The sequence below is a fragment of the Myotis brandtii genome, unplaced genomic scaffold (genome assembly GCF_000412655.1).
Source record: "Myotis brandtii unplaced genomic scaffold, ASM41265v1 scaffold137, whole genome shotgun sequence".
Classification (NCBI taxonomy): domain Eukaryota; kingdom Metazoa; phylum Chordata; class Mammalia; order Chiroptera; family Vespertilionidae; genus Myotis; species Myotis brandtii.
In genome coordinates, this window is record NW_005354874.1 from 3705557 (window position 1) to 3728968 (window position 23412).

The 23412-nt window shown below is 40.1% G+C and overlaps 1 protein-coding gene across 3 annotated transcripts in view; it reads left to right on the top strand.

Annotated features, from left to right (window-relative positions):
* The window catches only part of MACROD2 (MACRO domain containing 2), a 1947520-nt gene that overhangs the window by 1722410 nt on the left and 201698 nt on the right, over positions 1–23412 (top strand). The gene's annotated exons all lie outside the window — the stretch shown is intronic.

Here is a 23412-nt window from a genome sequence, read left to right on the forward strand (position 1 = left end):
ATTGACTGCCACACCCTCACACAAGATGGCTGCCCCCATGTGGTCCAAGATGACCACCACAAGATGGCCGGCAGGGGAGGGCAGTTGTGGGCAATCAGGCCAGCAGGGGAGGGCAGTTAGGGGGGACCAGGCCTGCAGGGGAGGGCAGTTAGGGGTGACTGGGCCAGCAGGGGAGGGAAATTGGGGGCTATCAGGCTGGCAGGGGAGAGCAGTTGGGGGCGATCGGGCCATCAGGGGAGCAGTTAGGCATTAATCAGGCTGGCAGGGGAGTGGTTAGGTGGTGATCAAAGTGGCAGGCAGAAGTGGTTAGGGGCAATCAGACAGGCAGGCAGGTGAGCGGTTGGGAGCCAGCAGTCCTGAATTGTGAGAGGGATGTCTGACTGCCGGCAGTCAGACATCCCCCGAGGGGTCCCAGATTGAAGAGGGTGCTGGCTGGGCTGAGGGACACCCTCCCCCCTCCAGTGCACAAATTTCATGCACCGGGCCTCTAGTATATTAATAATTAAGACCCAGAATCAATGAGCCAAAATGCCTTATTTAAAAATAATTTTTTTTTCTTTTACCTCTGAAAAACACCAAAGAAAATGGCTAATGCTAATATAGGAATGGGAAAATTTTTCCTTCTATCCTTCTAAGTTATTTGGTTGCTCTATTAATCAAATTGGCATAAATAATATTAACAACAGAAAAACAAATTTAATTACATATGTACAGTGGCCCCATAAAATTATAAGACCCACAGACAGTCAGGAAAAAAGACGTATATTCCATCCTGAGCTAAGGAGAAGGAGTAGGGGTCTGGGAATTTAAAAGGGAGGAGGATGATTCATAGGAAGTTCGGAAGAGCAAATGTTTGGTAAACAAATGTGTACCATGCCATGCAGAAACACAGGACATTTAGAAGACTTTGATCTTCAGGCCCTGCCTAGTCCCCACTTCAGCTTAGGACAACTAGTCCGTAATTTTGTAGTTATTTCTTGTGGTAGTTCTCTTTCAAGGGCAGGTCATATAACTAAATTTTTTAGTTAGTTAAGGAATAGGTAAAAGTTTTCTTGAATATTCTGGGTCTTGATTATCTTCAGCTCAAAATAGCCCACATGCCAAAGTGGCACATATTAGGGATAATTTTTCTGAACTCCTTCATTAATTTATTTTTTTTCAATTTCCCTTGATTCTCACATTAATGGGAATAACAGAAATACACTCCCAAAATCATCATATTGGTTGACTTGCCATTTTGAACATCATAAGTAATTTTTGTTTTAAATTCTATTGTTATTTATTTCAAATGCTTACATAAAAGAGATGGATAGAGATATAGATAGACAACTTTCAGCACTGTTGGACAGACTACACATCTCAAGCTTATTTGAGACATGTGATACTCTCTACCTCCTTTGCCTCAGGAGTTTGCTTTATTTGCTTCCAAGTCAGTTTGCACCATCTGACTTTGCTTAATATGTGAGATACTTTATTTTTTAATATGAAGATTAATTTCCCAGAAAAATTTGACTAGAGGTCGACTATATCCTGAGGCAGAATTATTTAGTAGGATAAGTATCAGGAAAGAAGACCAAAGACTAGATTTTAATCTCAACTCTTTTCCTTACCACCTGGTGGCACTTAACTGACTGTGTAATATCTCTTCTGTCATACTCACCTTATTTATGATATGGGTGAGATTGTAAATTGGTGAAACTACTATGGAGCACAATATGGAGGTTTCTTAAAAACATTAAAAATAGACTTACCATATGATCCAGCAATTCTTCTGGGTATTTATCTGAAGAATATAAAAACACTAATTTGAAAAAAAATATATGTACCCCTATGTTCATTGCAGCATTATTTATAACTAGAGGACTGCATGAAATTCGTGAATGCAGGGGTGTCCCTCAGCCCAGCCTGCACCCTCTGGCAGTCTGGGAGCTCTCGAGGGATGTCTGACTGATGGCTTAGGCCCGTTCCCTGTGAGGAGGCATCTGGTTAATGATTCTCTCTCATCATTGATGCTTCCCTGTGAGGAGCGGGCCTAAGCCGTCAGTCGGACATCCTTAGTGCTGCTGCAGAGGAGGAGAGGCTCTCACCACCGCTGCTGCGCTTGCCAGCTGTGAGCCTGGCTTCTGGCTGAGTGGCACTCCCCCTGTGGGAGCACACTGACCACCAGGGGGCAGCTCCTGCATTGAGCATCTGCCCTCTGGTCATCAGTGCAAGTCATAGCGACCAGTCGTTCCGCCATTTGGTCAATTTACATATTAGCCTTTTATTAACCAGTCATTCCGCCATTTGGTCAATTTACATATTAGCCTTTTATTATATAGGATAACTAAGATATGAAAACAGCTTAATGATTCATTGACAGAAGAAATGGATAAAGAAAATGTGGCAAATAGATATAGATAGGTAGATAGATAGATAGATAGATAGATCTTAGCTATCCTATATAGCTAAGATAGATAGATGATAGATAGATGATAGATCAATAGATAGATAGATGATAGATAGATAGATGATAGATAGATAGATAGAGAGAGAGAGAGATATATTGTCCAGCCAGCATGGTTCAGTGGTTGAGCATTGACCTATGAACTAGGAGTTCACGGTTCCATTCCCAGTCACAGTGTATGCCCAGGTTCCAGTGCAGGATGTGCAGGAGGCTCTGGTTAATGATACTCTCTCATCATTGATGTTTCTCTCTCTCCCTTCATCTCTGAAATCAATAAAATATATATTTTTAAAAAGAGACAGATACAATGGAATACTATTCAGCCATATAAAAGATGAAATATTGCCATTTGCAACAACATGGACAGTAATATGCTAAGTGAAATAAGTCAGACATAAAAGGACAAAAAACACATGATTTCACTCAAATGTGGTACATAAAATAAAAAGTACCAAAAAAATACTGACAACAACACAAAAACCTCATAGATACACACAACAAAATGGTAGTTACCAAAGGGGAAGGGGGATGGGAGAGGGCGAATTGGGTAAAGGCGGTCAAATACATGGTAGTGGAAGGAAAATATACTTTTGATGATAAGCACACTGGAAAGTATACAGATATCAACTTATAATGTTGTATACTAAAGTTTATATAATGTCATTAATCAATGTGATCTTAATAAATTAAAGAAAAGAAATGGGGCCATTTATCATACTTCTCCTCTGGACACCACCAGTGTAATAGTGAAGTAAAATGAGGTAATGGACATGAAAAACACTTTGAAAATTAAACAGCTTTATGCTGATGCCAATTGGCATTGTCATCAAGCATTTATTATCACCATTTCCTGATCCTTAGTAACTGATTGGGTTAGAACAAGTACAAAGAAGGCAGGAGCTCATCTCCAGTAGCTGACTCTAGTGTGTTACGTAGGTAAAGTAAGATTACTGCTCTTCCTACATGTACAGTCTGAGCAGAGTAACATTTTTCATGCAGTTTATACCGAATCATGTTCGCGTATTGCTACAGTTATGTTAATTTTATGTGATATTTTCCCTCCAGTGCTTTTGCTTTGGAAGCAGCATAATAAAGTGACTTCTGCTAAATAAATAGGCCTGTTCACAATAACTGATACTTAAGTGGATTTATGCGGAAGTATTTGGGTGTCGCAGACCAAATTAACTGGCTGAAAATCCATTAACTTCAAGGCTCCAGATGGATGTTTAGGATAATTTCTGAAGTACAAATGTAAAAGTCATGGTAGAATTTTCTTTAGCATATGCATACAATTTCTACCCTGGGCCCATTTAAAAAATCAATATCATAATAATCACATCAAAGTGAAAATAACAAAGCATTATGTGTATGATCAGAAAGCTGCCACTGAAAGTCCAGCCACTCCAGGAAAATGAAAGCTATGTAATTAGCGCCTGCAATTTTCTTTGCTCCCTGACGCCCTGCGTATTATGGCATATTATGTTATAAAAATTTTAAATTAGGCATCAGCAATGACTTCGGTTTTATGGCATTAAAGTTGGAATATGAAGAGTTCTCTTTCATTATTCATCCATCTCCACTCTGGCCTTATATGAATAATCTTAGCTTCATCCCTCACAACCCACTTCACTTGGGCATTCTCTCTTATCAGCCATCAGCCTACTTACTACACCCTGCCATCTGCATACAACTATTTGAGTGACAAAAATTTATACTGCTTAAGAAAAAAACTATAAATAGGAACAAAAACTTAGAACATTTACAAGTTTTGCTAGTGCTGCCAACAAAGAGACTGACAGACTCAGTGAATCAATTGACCAGTACTGCCTTTGGTGACATTATTCACATCCTCTAGGTTCTCAACCTTGGCTGCACATTAGAATCACCTAGGAATCTTTCTAAAATCCTGATTTCTGGGCCTCATCCTCCGGAAATTCTGTTTCTCTGTTATGGGGTGGGGCCACAACATTAGTAACAAAGAAACAGAATTTCTGGAAGATGAGGCCCAGAAATCAGGATTTTAAAAAGATTCCCAGGTAATTCCAATGTGCAGCCAAGGTTGAGAACCACTGCTCTAAGAGGAGCTGACCTGCCTAGGGTTATGAGAGACACTAGGACAGTGTCCCTGCAGTCAGGAAGTTTATAATCCAGTTGGGAAACATGATCCTGTATAATAAAAGGCTAATATGCAAATTGACCGAACAGCAAAACGACTGGTCACTATTACACGCACTGACCACCAGGGGTCAGACGCTCAATGCGGGAGCTGACTCCTGAGGGCTCCTGGACTGCAAGAAGGTGCAGGCCAGGCTGAGAGACCCCCCCTGAATGCATGAATTTCATGCACTGGGCCTTTAGTTATCAAATAAAATATCATCAATGTATCAACATCTCTCTTTCTCCTGGGTCCTTGTAATTGCTAACGTTTATTGAACACTTGCTGTGCAATTAGCACTTAATACAGATCATCTTTTATTCCTTGCAGCAGTCTTATAAGGTAGGTGATAGCATAATCCCCATTTTATGGACATGAAAACTGAGCTTTGGTGAGGTTAAGTAGCTTGCCCAAGGTTATAATGCAGCTGGTAAGTCATATCAGCAGGATTTGTAAGCTCCAAGACTACACTGTCCACCAGGCATTGTGTGTGTGTGTGTGTGTAAGGGATTCTCTCCTCTTTACAGTAAAATATCCTTGAAAACAGGAAAATTTATATTTTGTAAGTATTAAGTCATCCATAGTCTCTGTCATTGCTTGCAGAGTTAAGATATGCATTCAACTCAATATTTGCTGAGTGCCAGCTCCATCTTTGATACATAGTGATATGTAAAAGGATAAGGAAAATGACAATTCAATATAAAAATTCCTCATTAATGTACCAGCATACATACCAGCAGTGTATTTTTATCAGAAAGATCATGATGAAGAATAGGGTTTTTTATAGGAAGCATAAAAGTCTGTTGCAAGAAGACTATTTTATAAAAATATGGTCAAATAGTATTCTGATAATAGTAGAGATATCACACTTGATGGTACTGGTTTATGCTATAGCCTAATCAGCTAGTAAAACTACAGTTCTCAAAGTCAAGTTTTAGGAGTATATTGGGTTCAATAGTGTACCTCCAAAGTTCATGTCTAACTGGAATCTCAAAATGTGACTTTTTTGGAATAGGGCGTTTGCGTATGTAATTGCTTAAATTAAGATAAGTTCACACTGAATTAGAATGGGCCCTAAATCTTGTGACTGATGTTCATAGAAGAAGGCCATGTGAAGACCATATGAAGAACTACTGATCACCTGCATAAAAATGCCCAATGGTGGGAGAAAGCTATGCTGATTCCTGGGTGCCACTCCAAACCTCCAAATCAAAGTGTCTGTGAGGAGAGTCAAGAATTGGCATTTTTATTTGGAGGTTTTATGCTTACTAAAGTTTGAAAACTATGACTTTTGAAAAGATAAAGATGTATAAGGCATATAACTCTCTCTGCTGAGTGTAATTCTCCATCAAGGAACTGAGTTGTGTAAGGTAACATGATAAGGGATGATATATTTTTTTAATTTTTAAAAATATGTTTTTATTGATTTCAGAGAAGAAAGAAGAGAGAGAGAAACATGAATGATGAGAATCATCGATTGGCTGCCTCCTCCATGCCCCCTAGTGAGCACTGAGCCCCTAAACCTGGCATGTGCCCTGACCTAGAATCAATCCATGACCTCCTGTTCATAGGTTGACACTCAACCAAGCAAGATAATTTTGTGATGAAAATGTGCGATAGGTAGACAGAAGCATAGAGGCCATTGTGAATAGTGCATTAGATAAGTGTGTGAAGGATTCACAGAATTTTATTTTGGCCTCCAACTTCAGTATAACACTAAACAACCTGGTGATGTTCAGTAACAGGTTTGCACCAGAACAAGCCACACTTTGTTAAGAGTGACAACTACCATGTATTCAATATTATTCTGTGACAATTACTTCACACACATCACCCCATTGAATAGTCTAGACTACTCTGTGGTATCAGTCTATTATCAGCCCTATTTTACTGATGAAAGTACTGACATTAGAGTAGTTAAACAATGCACTGGAACTGACAAGTGACCAAATTCATATACAAAATCTTGATGGTCTGAATTGAAGCCTATACTATTCAATCTTTCCCATTCTACCATAGAATAGAGCACCTTCCTTGTTAAAATCATGTGGCTTGTCTAAAACTGACCCTGTCATTTAGACTGGCTGAACTTGAAGTCATGGTTAGGCATGCCATCTATTCCAGAAGCCCCAATTGTATGCAAATAGTTAGTAAAAGAAGAGTTTGTATACTAAATTAGGCATGAATATATAATTGAGTAGAATTTTTTTTAAAAGTGAATGAGATTTTAAGGTAAAAGATGCATGTTTAAGGAAACTTTGCAATTGACCAGATTTTCTCAGAACATCATCGGTAAGCTGGGGACTGTGAGGATCCTCATTTAAAACTTTCAGCATTCGAGGCTACTCTATGGTAAATACTGTGAAGTAATCTCATGGACTCCCTCAGCAGCTTAGTTCCACACTGGACTGCTTGGGATGTCACAGACATTTTATTAGTTTGCTTTACTTAGTCCTTTTCAATTGGTTCCTACAGTAGTTTGCCTCTCCAATATATTCTGCAACATGTAGGCATTTATACCAACACTAGAGGCCCGATGCACAAAATTTGTGCAAGGGGCTCAGCCCTCACAGCCGAGGCAGCAGCTGCCTGGCCCTGACAGCCCCCACTTTGTCCAGCAGGTCATCTGGAAGGACGTCCAGAAGGACATCCGGTCTAATTAACATATTACACTTTTATTATTATAGATATTTACTTAATGGAGAAACATTTTTCGGTTAACTGAGCCCCATGATTTTTATTCCTAGTCCATTTTCCCTGTGCGTATCAATGAGTGGGTGGTTTTAGTCTTTTTTTTTCTTTTCAGAACAACATGATTTCTAGATTGGGCACCAAAGGGAACAAATGGTATTTCTAGTACTGAGAGAATCAAGAGCTCCATGACAAGTCTTATGTAAGCCCATGCCCCATGCTGTCTAGAAAAGAGTTACTCTTTTCATACCTGCTGGTTGGAAAAGAACCTGGCTAAAGGTCAGAGCTGCTGATTGACATAGAAAACAAGGAGAATGCTGCATGACTGGACTGTGTGGTAAACTAATAGGATAGCAGCAAGATCCTCAATGTCAAGGAAAGAAAACACAGCAATATAATTAATTCCCTGAAAACCAGGACTGTTCCAAAGTGGACCTCAAACAAGTTGAAAGACTTATGGCTTCTGCACATGCGGTTTCCCAAATATTTAACCTGGGAGTTAAATATTAAATAATTTGTTTTCCACAATGGGTGTATATGTTTCCCAACTTAGAAATTAAATTCAATAGCAAAATAGAATCCTGGTTAGTGTTGTTCAAGGAACACATCATCAGTGGGTCTTTCCAAATACTTTTTACATATGTTCACAAAATTAAGTTATGTCTCCCCTTCCCAAACTTCCCCAAAGTATAACATGGGGGATCAGTTTGCTTGTAACAAATAAATCACGCAGTTCAATTCTATGGAACAAGTTCATACTTCAGATGGAAAGTTTCCTGTGGATATTGGCAATGTTATTTTAGGAAAGTGTCTCTCTAAGAAATTGAGCAGTTAGTTACTCTAAATTGTGGAAATATGCCAATTATATGTTCATATCTTTGTAATTAGAGCATGTTCTCTCCTGCTGAAAGATGGTTGCACGGAACATTTTTAGATACAGCATACGGTACATGTGAATAAAGCATTGTTTTTCTGATAAAAATGCAAACAAAGTATTTTTACTGCTCTTAACTTTTGACCTGTAACCAACATTGGAAACATCAGTGCAAATAAGGAAACAGGCACTGCAGCCTTTAGTATCACAGATGCTGCAGCAGAATCAAGTCTAGAAAATAGATTTTTAAAGGATTATAGCAGCAAACGTTACATAACTGGACTCAGTATAATGGGTGGGACATCTGTTGGCTATTTTCAGAAAGCTGTCATTCTGTTACCCTCTTTTAAAATGCTCTTGGTGAGTACCTGACTTTTTTTTGTTGTTATTCTTTTTTCCTCATATGCCCCCAGTGACTAAAAGGTTAACATGTAGGTCTATGTTCTAGTCTTGTTTTCCTTTCCTTTATTTTTCTGTGGGGAAAGGTTGTTGTTATTTTGGTTTCTTTTTTTTTTTTTTTGGTTATTTCTCTGTTGTTTTCATTTTTGTTTTGCTTAAAAAGACAAATAAAAAGAGTATCTTACTAAATTTAGGATAATGATATTTTGCAGTTAGTGTTCTGGATGCCCTGAGCTCACACACATAAAACCAAACCCCTCGAGTCCAGCACAAAGTGTTCAATAACAATTAGTCTTTTTCCTCTCCCTTCTCTTCCCCTGAGAAGATATAATTTTCATAATGGATTTGATCTTAAAATGTAGAGTTTAGAAGACTGCATTATTAACAATAACTATCTATCATCTATCTATTTATCTATAATCTAATCATGCAAATGTACCAATATACCAAGCACACTTGCTCTATGTCACTAAGTCATGATTCTCTGGGGAGTGGTGTTCTGTCCCCAAGGAGGGTAGAGAACCATGTGCCAGGGAGGACTTGAAGCCAGTTGTAGAGCAGAGCCTATCTTCCTAGATCAGTAAAAATAGGGAGGAGAAATGTTGCTTTTGTATATACAAGCATGGACATTTCATGCAGTCCATTAAACAAAGAACCATGTGAGAAATAAAAGTTTGCAGAGGACACTTTGGGCACCATCGCAACTCCCCAAGGAAGATTTAACAATCCTCACGGTATTCTCTGATTTCCTTTCTTTAAAAAGAAAACTTAATTGATAAAACCACTAAAAGTCATGAGTTTGATTTTCAAAATATGAAGTGGGAACCAGCCTATTTGTCTATCAGGGGGATGGCAATGTGTTTAGAAAGAAGGAGGGAGGAGAATAAAGGCTACTTCTTCCAGGGAGGGAGCCAGGGGCCAGCCCTTCTACCTTTTCCTCATATTTTCTTTCTTTTGGGGGACCCTGTGTCAGAGAATTGTGGTCATCAGGCCATTCAAAGCCTACTTACTGGTCCAGTGTAGAAGTACAAAGAAGGCCTTTCTCTATGCCCTTCTGTCGGCTACATCAATTGCTAGGTAGAAGCAGGACTGAAGTACAAGGTGGTGTCTACCTCAAGGGTCTATAGTCTAGTTGGGCACATATTCCTTTATATGGCACTTAGAGAGAATTAATATAAAATAGCTACAAGTAGATAAAAACACAAAGTAATTATCCACGGTTTGGAGCAGATAATACATTTTAGAGGAGAGAAAGAGATGGCGGAGGGTGGTGAGAGGAGCAACATAGATGAAACACTCCCTTTCCTCTCTCTTTTATACACTCCACAAAAACACCCACCCACACATGTGCCCCACACATGCAGGCATCTCTGCTGTCACCACCCAGCCCCAAGGGGCATTTTAGATAGAACCACTCTGGTTTGCTCCTTCTTATTGTGTGAGGCATGAGCCTATGGAAAATTACTCAAGAATTATTGTTCTCTTGGGGTTTGGGTTTTGAACAAAAAAAGATTCTTTCTTTGCAGGAGTGGGAGGGACACCAGCTTGAGAAAAACAGCTTTTGTCCTCACAAAATGCTCTTTCAGATGCTATGTTAATAAGCTTCTTTTGAACTGTACATGGTGTCTGCATGGGTTTCAGATGCTAATGGAAATGTTGAGAAAATGAGAATGCACTGGACAGACGGTTTGCACAGTTATGCTGTGGCCCCATTCTGTTCAGCATCATGACCAGGCTTCAGAGCCATCCTGTGACTTGGCATAGCATTTCCATTTTGAGGAGCGATTTTTATTTCTCCTGATGATGGCATTTTTTCTTTAAGATTGTGATTTGTTGGCTGTATAAAACACTGTCCTCCATGGGCAAGATCCTAAGCAGCAGTGAATGACAATTCTTCCTTGAAATTTTTAGTCACTGTGACAAAAAACAAAAGAGTAATTATTAACTTTTGTAGCTGAACTACCTCTGCAGATGTTCTTAATCAAATAAAAGAAAAAAAGGAAGAATGTTCTCAGAAGGAGGAGTATGAAATATACAATCAGGGGTGGCAGCTAGGTTTGCTGGGTTGCAATGAGCTCCGCATGAGTGCTTGATAAACAATAGCTTCATCACTGGAAGGTAATTTCACATCACAGACTAAACTGTGAAAATTTTGAGTCAAAGACCTCTTTCTGGCACTGTCTTTTCAGTTTAAGGGTACCGAGGGCACTATGTGAGTGATAGAAAAATGTATCTTAACCAAGTTAGAAGCGGAATCATATTAAATTAACCTTTGATTGGCTGGATATGAGAGAATAAGTTGATTTGACCAATTTTCTTCTCATGTCTTGATTTGGGTTCTCTGTGAGCAGACCCTGAGACTTAGAAGCAGAATCATATTAAATTAACCTTTGATTGGCTGGATACTGAGAGAATAAGTTGATTTGACCAATTTTCTTCTCACGTCTTGATTTGGGTTCTCTGTGAGCAGACCCTGAGACAAGGATTAGAATGCCTTTAGATTATTTGTGAATGAAGTACTAGTAGAGAAAAGAAGGTCAACATAGAGCATGCAAGCAAGTTACCGCCCTGAACAACCAGAATCCCCCACCCCCACCCCCTGTCAGAGAGTTCACCCAAGGGTGATGAAGTGGGGGTATTTCAACATCAACTCCCGCCATTCTTTGCTTGAGAGCTGCTAGGGTAGGGACAGTAATTCTCCAAATTCCCAGCTTACTAGATACTTGATCAGAATCTCCTAGTACAAAGAAACCCTTCAGGAAAAGACATACAGATGCTTGGTCATCCTCTGGCTTCTACTACTAAGACACGAGGGAATATGATAGGGCACCTTGTGGCCTATCACACCTCCAGACTACACAGACTCATTTTCTTTTTTATGGATTTGTTAAAATCCATCTAAGTAACTGACCTCTTACACAAAAGGAAATCCATTACTTTTATACAAAATATATAACCACCATTAGAAAAAATAAATACATCTGTAGAAATGTATTTCTTTTCAGCTCTGGGCACCATCAGCCATATTAAAACAGATCTTACCTAGACTTGGTATGGCTGTCATTGCACTCTCACCCATGAATGGACCCAATTTCCCATCTTCAGAATAGAGGCACAAAGAGCTTTCATAGAGCCATTTACCAATGGTGAGTTTCAGGGGGAACCCTGATCTCAACAAACCTGTTGCCACATTATTTAGAAAACATGTATAGCTGGTATTGACTTTTAATACTTCCTTAAAATGAATCCTAGCCTCTTATCCATTAGTCAGCCCAACTACAGAATATGGTTGTGTCTCCACAAAGAGCTGGTAGCAGAGTTAGCTGTTGGATAGACTTCATGTGTGATTGGCCGTTGTCATTTGTATCATTGGAAATGACATAGCAAGTGGATGTGAAAAGGAAATAATTCGAATTGCCAAAAATAGAGGGTTATTGCCAAAGGTGACATTTTCTGAAAAGCAGGCTGAGGAGACTGTGATCAGGTGGTTTATTGGATCGTGCTTGGAGTGGGATGAGGGGAGCAGGGTTGGGAAGAGGGGACATTGAACACACCAGGAGCTCGGAAGCCAGGGTGCTGCATCAGTTTGCTAGGGCTACCATACAGAGTGCCACAGACTGAGCCGTTTCAAGAAGCAGGTTGAGAAGGAGACTGTGAGCAGGAGGTTTATTGGATCGTGCTGGGAGTGGGATGAGGAGAGCAGGGTTGGGAAGAGGGAAAATTGAACACACCAGGAGCTCGGAAGCCAGGGTGGTACATCAGTTTGCTAGGGCTACCATACAGAGTGCCACAGACTGAGCCGTTTCAACAACAGAAATTATTTTCTCACACTTCTGGGGGCCAGAAGTCTGAGATCAAGGTGTCAATAGTGTAGGTTTCTTCTGAAGCCTGTCTCCTGGGCTTGTAGATGGTTGTCTTCTCCCTGTGTCCTCACAGGGTTCCCCATGTGTGTCTGTGACCTGATACCCCCTTCTTATTAGGACACCAGTCATACTGAACTAAGGCCTATCCTCATGATCTCATTGTAACTTAATTACCTCTTTAAATAGCCTAATTCCAAGTACAGTCCCATTCTGAGATACTGAGAGTTAGGACTTCAACATATAAATTGGGGGGAGGGAATTCAGCCCATAATCAGTGGCCCTAATTGAAGAAGGGGGTCTCAGACTCTGGACTGCTGCCTTAGCCAGTCACTGAGTGCTGCCTTCCTTCAGGAAGCTGGTGGGTGTGGGTGAGGTGCTCTTTCCAGCAGAGGACAGTCCTCTGAGAGGGTCTCTTAGAACTGTCAGTCACTCACGCCTCCAGCAATGGGAAGAATGATGGCTCTCATTCTGAAGGAAGGGGCAGATAGGTAGCATCCCACAGCACCCTTTCCAGTTCTGAAAAGGGAATCTGTTCTTTATCTTTTTTTTCTTTATTGATTAAGGCATTACATATGTGTCTCTTAGAACTATCAGTCACTCACGCCTCCAGCAATGGGAAGAATGATGGCTCTCATTCTGAAGGAAGTGGCAGATAGGTAGCATCCCACAGCACCCTTTACAATTTTGAAAAGGGAATCTGTTCTTTATCTTTTTTCTTTATTGATTAAGGCATTACATATGTGTCCTTATCTCCCCATTGCCCCCCCTCCACCTCCCCGTTCATGCCCTCACCCCCCTGGTGCCTGTGTCCATTGGTTATGCTTATATGCATGCATACAAGTCCTTTGGTTGATCTCTCCCCCTTCCCACCACCCTCTCCTGCCTTCCCTCTGAGGTTTGATGGTCTGATGGATGCTTCTCTGTTCTTTATCTTTGACTGGCATTTTCCCCAGTATCTCCCAGGATTATTTCTTTCGTGACCAGGACCATGCCAGCATTTAGAACTGCAGGTCCTATACCCTTGTCTGTGCCTCTGTCTCTTCTGTGCTAAGCATATGGAGCAGCTTCAAGGACCACGGCAGATGTGTTCATTTGTGAGGTTGTCCATTTTGATGGATATGACACATGCTTGGAAATTAACTTGTATGAATGAGCCTGCAGCACAAATCAAAATAACTCTTGGTTCTTCAGCTACATGGCCATTTTTTTCTTACAGAGTTGAAGAAAAGTCAAAAAGAGCAATTTATCAAAACAAAACAAGGAGACTCTGAATTGTGCTGCCACAGAGCAATGACAGATGAACTGAGTTTGCAAAAAAAAACCCCAAAAAAACCCACAGTATCCTTTTTAAGTATGCAGAAATGATTTTACAATGCAAAGATGCCCTTTGAGAGTTTATGGATTTAAAATGCCCTCCAACTCATCCCGATGTCATTGGGAACATGGAGAGGAAAAATTTCCTGTTCTGTAATTTGGGGATTTAAATGCTAGCTTCTGTGATGCAGTGCACAAATCTGAACATACTCAAGGCCCTTAAGAACCAGAAGAATGATATTTGGTGACATTTGACAAGGAAATTAAAATATCAGGACAGAGTCTCCTGTAGGGTCTTGTGAAGTCTTGTCCACTGTTGCAGCCCAACTGTTCAGTTATTCTTTTTTTCCTTTCTCTTGTTGGCTGATATGGCCAGACAAAAAAAGTAATAAAAACAATAAAGAAAAGCAACTGCTTTATATATAACATGAGCCATTTTTGTAAATGTTCCTTTTAAGACAGAATTCCTTAGCAATTGTAAAATTGGAATAAAATGGCCTTTCAGCATAGCAGTCCCAAAAAGTGCTACCAAGGTTCTCTAACTGGCTCATACTTTCCCTGACCTGTTTAAAAGATCAGAATAGAAATAAAGGACTCACCAAGTGAGCAAGTGAATAGTGATTATATCTATACTAGAGGCTCAGTGCATGAAATTTGTGCACAGATAGGGTTTCTAGGCCTGGCCGGTGATCAGAGCCGATCAGGTTTCCTGCCTCCCTGCCTCCCCCTTCCCTCGCTCCCTCAGCGTCCCACCATTGCTGTTCGACTCCCACCATGTTCCACACCGCCCCCTGGTGGTCAGCGCACACCATAGCAAGAGATCGAACTCCCAATCTTCCAGCTGGATTCCCAAGTGGACACTTTGCATATTAGCCTTTTATATATATAGATGCCAGGACTGTATTAGGTATTTCAGGTACCTTATGAATAATAACTTTACAAATAAATAATTGATGTTTATGAAGCATTTACTATATGTCAAACCTTTTGCCAAACATTTTATATATAGGGTATCTCAGGTGGTCATTATAGCCAACTGTAGCAGGTAGGGTTCTAAAATTCTCCCAAGATCCCATCATCCAGTGAATCACACCTTCTCAGAGTTATTAAAAAACTAGAGGCCTGGTGCACAAAAATTTGTGCACTTGGGGGGGGGGGATTGGGGGGGGTCCCTCAGCCCGGCCTGTGGCCAAGCCTGAAACTGAAGCTCCCAGTCTCTCCTTTTTTTCTTTTTTTTTTTATTCTGGGATTTATTTACCTTCTGTAATTGAAACTTTGTTGCAGCTCCAGCTCAGATGCCGGCTGTCTGAAAGCAGGTCTCTGGGGTTTCTTTCGCTTCTATACATAGTTGCATTTCGGAGCTGTTGCTTTCAGGCTCAGAGCCAGGCGCAGCAGGCGGGGAACCTTGGCTTCCTCCATTGCCGGGGCAACCAAGCCTCATGTTCGCTTCAGCTGCATGGCTGCCGGCCGCCATCTTGGTTGGCAGTTAATTTGCATATCACCCTGATTAGCCAATGGGAAGCATAGCAGAGGTATGGTTCATTACCATGTTTGTCTATTATTAGATAGGATAACCTAGGTAATGCTGTGAAGGGATTTGGCAGTTGTACTTAAGGTTCCAAATCAGTTGACCTTAAGATAAACTATCCAGGTGGCCTGACCTAATCACATGAGTTTTTAAAATCTGTGTGTAGATGTCTGATATGGAGGAACTAAGATATTCAAAATCAAGAAGGATTTGAAATGCCTTTGCCAACTTGAACATAGAGTTGGCAAGTAATGCAAATGGCCTCTAGAAACTGAGAGTGACTCTGAAGTGAGAGCCAGAAAGGAAATGGAGACATCAGTCTAGGACCTCAAGTAACTTAATTCTGCCAACAAGAACAATGAGGGGTACCGCTTGAATTTTCTCCTCCAGACAAGAATTCAGTCCAGATGACACCTTGATTTCACCCTTATGATGCACAGAGAACCCAGTTACACCATGCTGGACCTTTGAGCTACACAACCATGAACTAATAAGGGGGGTTGTTTTAAGCCACAAGTTTGTGGTAATTTGTCAAATCGCAATAGAAAACTAATATACCAACCCCCACTAATATACCAGCCTCGATTTTAGAGATGAAGAGACTGAGGCTTAGGAAGGTTAGATGACTGCTCAAGGTCACAGAGCTGGCACATGGTTGAATCCAGGTTGGAATATAGGCAGCTGTTTACATAAGAGATGACTGGTGTGGGAGACAGAAGTCTCCGATGCTCTCTGACACCTGTTCCCTTTTGTGCAAACCTTGTCCAGTCTCATCTTGAGTGTGGTGGCACCTGTGAATATGATGGGGTAGTCCTTCACACAATTAGGTGAAAGATTTTTATAGATGCAATTAAGGCATTACTCAGTTGAGTTCATTAACAGGGAGAGTGGGCTGACCTAATTAGGTGGGTTCTCAAAATGAGTCTAGAAGTTGGAGAGGAGAAACCCATAGAGACACAGTCACCCTGGAAGAAGGAAAGTGTTCATGCCCTGAGCTGCCTTTCTGGGGCCCCTGGCAAGGATTGCAGATGGCCTCTGGTAGCTGAAAGCTGTCCCCGGTTGACTGCTAGAAAGAAAATTGGGATCTCAGTTCTACAACTGTAAGGGCCTAGATTCTGCCAACAACCTAGATGCATTCAGAAGAGGACCCCAGGTAGGCACTGCAGTGCAGCCAACACTTTGACTGCAGCTTTGGGGACCCTGAGCAGAAAACCCAACTCTGTTGGGCCTGGACTTTTCGCCTATGAGCTAATAAACAATTGTTGGCTCAAGCTACTAAATTTGTAATGCACAACAGAGAACTACCACACTGGGACAAGGGCAGATCGCTCCTCTTTACTTCATTTGAAAGGAGGGGGCGAACTACGGCTCAGGGAGCCCAACTTTTTGTTTTTGTTCTTCAATTAATCACTAATGGCCTCATCCCCTTGTTCCACTATTGAACCTTGATTTACTCATATCACCAGGCAAGCTCTGATGGTGCAGTTCTTCCACCCCTCTCAAAACCTGTCCTGATACAACTTTGATACTTAAACCCTGAAATTTAAATCACTTATTAGCAGTAGCCACTGTTTTATGAAATGCCCCAATATCCAAGCCTGCATTGGTGAGGCTGTTGGATTGTCTTTTAGGAAGGCTGAGACTTCACCCGTTGCTCATCAGGCGGCACTTACACAGGTAGCCCCCCATTAGGCCTTCGTTAAAGCATTATTTGCATGCACACCAGACATTTGAATGTTTTTTCATTTGTCATTGGGGAAGCAAATTACACTCATCAGAATCCATTCATTCTCCCAGTATCGCTGAACACAGGATAATCTTTGCTATGTCAACTGCCCTAGGACTGGTAGCTGTGAAGAAAGGAGGTGCGCTGTAGGTATTTGAAACCTGCTTCACTGTGTAACGCTTTTCAGGGGCAGTGGATGTGATGCTAAAAAAGATTAATAGAACTATGTCATCATGTTTATGGGGCATAAAACACCCAACTGTGGATTAATGGATATCCTGGTGAAAGAAATACATCTTTACTCCTTTATACCTTGATGGGTGAGCTACAGTTGGCATCAGCGGAAATATATGGAGAGATTGACTTTAGAAGGTCAGCTTTAAAAGGACTTTTTTGACCTCTAAGTCAATGAAAATAGATTTTTGTTGTTGACCAAGACAACTGTAACAGAAGACTTTCAACCTTTAAAAAACTGTTATTGAAGTGTAACATACAGAAAGGAACACATATCCTAAGTGTACCACTTGATACATTTTTACAAATTGGACATAGAACTAGCACCCAGATAAAAACAAACAAACAAACAAACAAACAAAAAACAGGATTCCTAGCATTCCCCTTGGTCCCTTTCCACCTACCGTCACCCAGAGTTATTTCTAGTCTAACTTCTAACATCTAAGGACATAGGTGATTTTGTCTATTTCTGTAATATTTTTGAACTTTATGGAAGTGGAATCATCCAGCGTATACGCTTTTTTTTTCTGGATTCTTGTGTGAATAAATCACAATTTATTTATCTATTCTGCCATTTTAGGCATTTAAGTGGCTTCAATTTGGAGATACTACAATAGTGCTGTCATGAACATTGTGGTGTGTATCTTTTGGGGAACATATTATGTACATTGTGTTGGGAGTAACACATAGCCTATGGGCAAATTCAGCTAATTTAGTAGATATTGCCATAGAATTTCTCAAAGTTTTTGTATAAATTTTTACTTCCAAAAGCAGGATATGAAAGTTTCGTTAATCCATATCTTTGCCAATACTTAATATTGTCTTTTCATTTTACAAAAGCTTTTAAAACTTTTAATAAATTTTAGTTTATAGTTGTTATCATGGTTTCTATTGTGAAACTAATAAGCACCTATATGAAAACATCAATACTGGGCTCAAAAGCCATTGTACTCTGCAGAGTATCATTGGATAAGATGACGGGTAGTAACAATAAATGACTCATGTTCTTTATATAGCTCTTTTCCACTTCGTAAAAGCACCCAGACGCCTTTATAATTCAGTTCTCAGGTCTTCTGAAAAACATAAAGGAAACTCTACCTCCTAAAGAAGTTAATTTCTGGTTCTGGAACTAAACACCCTTGAACAATATCTGCCATATACTTCCATTTTAGTCAAGTCTGTTTGCCAGAACACATACACTGCAAATATTTACAGAGTTCATATTATATATCAGGACCTAACGATGAGCACCACTCAATTCTTCATAAGGTTCTAGTTTAAAATATAATAAGGACTACAGTTATTTTCTAGAAATATGAATGTTGCCTTTTGTATTATTTGCTATTATGTTTTAGCCTGAGGACCCATCTGAGTTGACTAACAACTTGTCCATTAAAAAAAAAGTGTGAATCCTAGTCAGTTTGGCTCAGTGGCCTACAGACAGAAGGGTCCCTGGTTCAATTCCAGTCAAGGACACAAGGGTGTGCAGGAGGCAGCCAATCAATGATTCTCTCTCATCACTGTTGTTTCTATCTCTCTCTCCCTCTCCCTTCCTCTCTGAAATCAATAAAAATATATTTAAAATAAATGAATAGATAGATAAATATTTTTTTTAAGTGTGAGTCATTTTAAGTACACAGAGTTGCTTTAACTACCAAAGCATGGCTGCACACTTTAGGAAGTTCACCAAGAAGATGAGCAGGACCAACAAAAGTTTATATTGAAGGAAGTAAATGGAATTTGAGTAACCTTGACTGGTTAAATGCCTCCAAAAAAGAACACTGTTATTATTTTTTGTCCTTCACTGTGTTCTTTTACATGATCTTCAATGATATGATATTAAAGATTAGATTGGGCAGGGTTTAATAAGGGAAGCTGAATCTTGTGGGTGGTATAGAATAAGGGAGCTGTTATATGGATTTGATTTTATACAATTGTAGGTGGAAATGGGGAAGTTCATGTTCAGCGGGGATGATTAGCTGAGCAGAACAAAGCTGATGAAGAAGTCTATGGAAGGCCATTGCTTCTGCATCTAACCAGATCTGGAGTATGTCAGTAGAGTAGGTAATCAAGGGGCAGGTCAAGAGATGGTCAAGAGGAAAGCTGAATGCCAAGTTGAAAAGAACAAGGAAAAAGTAGAAGCTATGAGAGCAAACTGGAGCCCACAGGGACAGACTGTCACATGCATCTGTCTCTCAGTGCATGGCATCCCCAAACGGCAATTCCCTGCAGAAGAAGCTGGTGTCCTTGCAGCAGAGCTGCACGTGGGCCCAGCCCAGGACTCAGACAACCTGAGGCAGGGGAACCAGAAAGGGTTGCAAAAGCCAAGGGCCAGCTGATGATCAACATGTACACGACCTGCCCAGAGCCTGATGCCCTGTACTCACCTGCCTAGTGCAGTGGTTGCACACTTCTGACCTCCAAATCTCATGGAAATTTCTCTGTGGCCAACTCTAACCCAGAACCATACAGAGAAATGTAGTTCCAGTTTATCTAGGTTGATGGAGTACAAAATGACCACAGAGATAGACTATAACTTGGATTAAAGAATAAATAAAAGGAGGATACAATTCAATCCTTTTTTTATAAAGACATGAAAACTGCAGCCCAGTGAGAGGGTGGCTTGTCCAGTGTCACAGAGCTAGTGACAGGTATATAAACTCAGTCCCATGTGTGTCGATCTGGGTGATATTACAGAAAGAACTGTGGACGTGAAATTAAGATGCCTGAGATTTTTTCCACTAATTAATTGTTTGACCTTGGGAAAAATACTCAGTTCTGGATTCAAGTTTTCTGGTGAGAGAATGGCACCTGGGCGAGGCACAACACATTGAAGATGCTCAGTTAATAGCTAATGAATAAATGAATAAACACAGTCTCTCAAGAACAGCCATTTTCTAAAATTGTTCTAGTACCTACCATAAAAGAAAAATTAAAGCCATCATTACATATTCCTACATATTCTCATGAAATTTATCTGGGGCAAGAATGGACACAAGTCAGATTTCCAATCTCTCTGTCGGTCATGTAGCAGTTAGACTTTCTATATATATATACATATTTTGTCACCCCATTGTGGCTTCTACTGGATCCATTCAGTCTGAGCTTTTCAGCAGGAGACTAGTGTCACATAGCTGAAAGACAACAAATCCCAACAGTGTCAAGAGGAAGAAACTAGAAGAATATCAGATCTCTAGGAATGGATTTCTATGTTTTACTCATGAATCTGCAATTTGGGCAGAGTTCAGAGGAACAACTTATCTCTGCTCCAGGTGGCATCACCTTGGGTAACTCAAAAGTCAGGAGCTAAAATCATCTAGAAGCTACTCACTTTCGACCAGGCCTATTGGCTAGAACTTCTATGTGTGGATTCTTCAGGCAGTATCTCTGCTTCCTTTTGGCATGGTGATTGGATACAAGAGTGAGCCTCCAAAGAGGGCCAGACAGAAGCCACATCATCTCCTATGCTGTGGACTCCGAAGTTACATGTCATTTCTGCCAGAGCTACAGACACTCCCAGATTCATGAGGAGGGAGTAAAGATCCTGCCTTTCTGTGAGAAGAGTGACGGCATCGCATTTTAAGAGGAGCCTGTGGGACCATACACCATGCTGCACACCATCTTGGAAAATACAATCTACCACAAGCACTGATCAATACCCACCATGAGTTTATGAACACCAGGCTTGTAACCCAAATGAGGTCTTGACTAGCAGAGATTAGGCTTTTTCACACATATATAAATATATTTACATATGCATACATAACAAGTCCTTGGTAAGTGAAGTTAATTATTGGATTCTTCTTGCTTTCAAGATATTTTCAGTGTCATGCTGGAAGGCCAGGGCAGGGAACTGGGCCACTCAATTAGTTTAAAATAAAGTACCTTTTTCTCATCATCTACCTTCTCTCTGGGAAAATAAAATCAGGTTGCTGAATTTGTCATACCATTTCCATGGTAACAAAGCCCAAAATGTTGAAAGTGGATTAAAATTCTTTGCAATATTTAAGAAATCTGCATTTAGTCTGTTACCACTAACCCCTCTCCACACAAACACACACACACATGCACACGCATACGCTACATGAGTGTTTTAAAAAATTTTATAATTTATACTAAGTGACCATAAAATAAAGGAAAATGTGTATGGATGAGATAGTGCTGGTTGGTCTTCTTGGGTCTGTGATAAGACACATTTTCTTTTTTTGATTTTTATCTCAACTACGTGATTTTAGAAATAATCTGACTACTTGAAGCCTAGAGAAAAAGTCAACCATCATAGGTACAGAAGTCAGAATAATTATGGTGTTTGGAAACAACAAGCAGCTCAGTGCAATTGGAGAGTAGGGTATGTCTAAGACAAGTCTTATTTTTAGTGTTAGAACTCTTAATTATGCAGTATTTCAAATATACAAGAAAATACAGGAAATTATGTGATAACCATGTACTTACCCCCATAGTTATAGCTATTATCCATTTGCAATATTTTCTTTAATCTCTTTCCCTTCTAAACAAATAAAATATTAGCTATCCAGTTAAAGACTTACTTGTTCATCTCTTTACCTTACCTCCCTCCCCAGAAATCATAAGCATCCTGAGGTTTGTGTATGACATTCTTGGGTATGTTTCTGTATATTCATGCTTATGAATGACTCCCTTCCCTGTTGTATCTTTGTGCTTTAGAAACTTATATAAATGGTATCATAGAGTATATGTTCCGTTGGAACTTGTTTCTATTGCTCAACATATGATATTTATCTTTAGTCACAGGGCATAGACATGCCATGAGGAGAGTGTAGACTAGCATTCAGTATTGCAGATAGTCAATCATTTATGTAACTGATCTTATAGTTCACCTGGAGAGTAAGTTGATGGTGACGGTTTTTGCATTTGAAGAAAATGTTATTGATATGCAGAAAGAACTGGATACCAGAAGCTCAAGTGAATACAGGGAAAAGAAAATATGGATATTTGCACACCACTCCTTCCATTTGGGGAGGCCAGGTGCTTTCTCCTAAAATCTGTAATATGCAGGCAGTTACTAGGGCTGCATGGTGTTTGGTGATAATACCATAGAAGTCCAGTAAGTGCTCAGGAGGCAGTGTATCTAGATGTGGGTCTAGACTTCTGCAGGGATCAGGGAGCCACAACTCTGAGCTTCCATCAGGGAATCCTGGTGATTCCTTATGTCCCAGCTCTCCCTCTCCTCCTCCCACCCCTGTAGATCTCTCCTGCTGGGAACATTGAACTTGGCTATCATGGATCTGAACCCCACAGGCTGGAGAGCTGAGGGGCTAAGAGGAGGATGTCCATTTGTGTTCTTTCATGTCCTGCCATGAGCACATCCCACTTCCATTCCTTACTGTCCTGAAAAATGCCTCCCTTAATGTTCTTTTCAATTACCAGTTGTAGTTTGATAGATTAAGTAATTTTTAACTTGTGGTAGATTGTTACAATAAAGGAACTAAAGGGGTATTTATTTCAAGGCACAAAATTGAGTCACTGATTCAATATCAGATATATGTGAGCTATTGCCCATACTCCATTTCTCTCCTCTGCTTACCGTACTTTCTGAATGTCTCAAAGAAACTCCTGGCATGCAGAAACTCTCTCAAAGCAGAAAGAAGGGACTGCACGCACAGTTTACTTTTGAAGTGGCATTTACTTATCCCATAATACTTCCTAGATTAAAGTTATATTGGCCTCGTATAACTGTCAATTAATTGTATTTTATTTCTGTTGCATTTCTGAATATGTTAAGCTAAGAGCAAGTGACCTCATGCAAATTAAACTGGAAGAAGCTTTTCAGTCTATCAGGACTGATAAGTATATTTACTTAACAAGGGTAGGGCAAAGAGCTTTGTTTACTGACATACTTTATTGTCACTCTGCTGTACAGCTCTCATGTGGCTGTTTTATAAGACATAAAGTCTAGGTATCCTTTCAGAATCTTAGATCTTATTTTTAGCTCGCTGTAAAGTGGCTTATTGTCGTTTATTATTTCTTATTTGATTTATATAACATCTTTCCAAGAAAAAGCCCATGGACTTATTTACATAAAAAGTACACACATAAACATACACACACAAACACATACACAAACTAACACACACTCACACACACATACTCACACACATACACACATATACTCACACACTCACACACATATGCACACACTCACA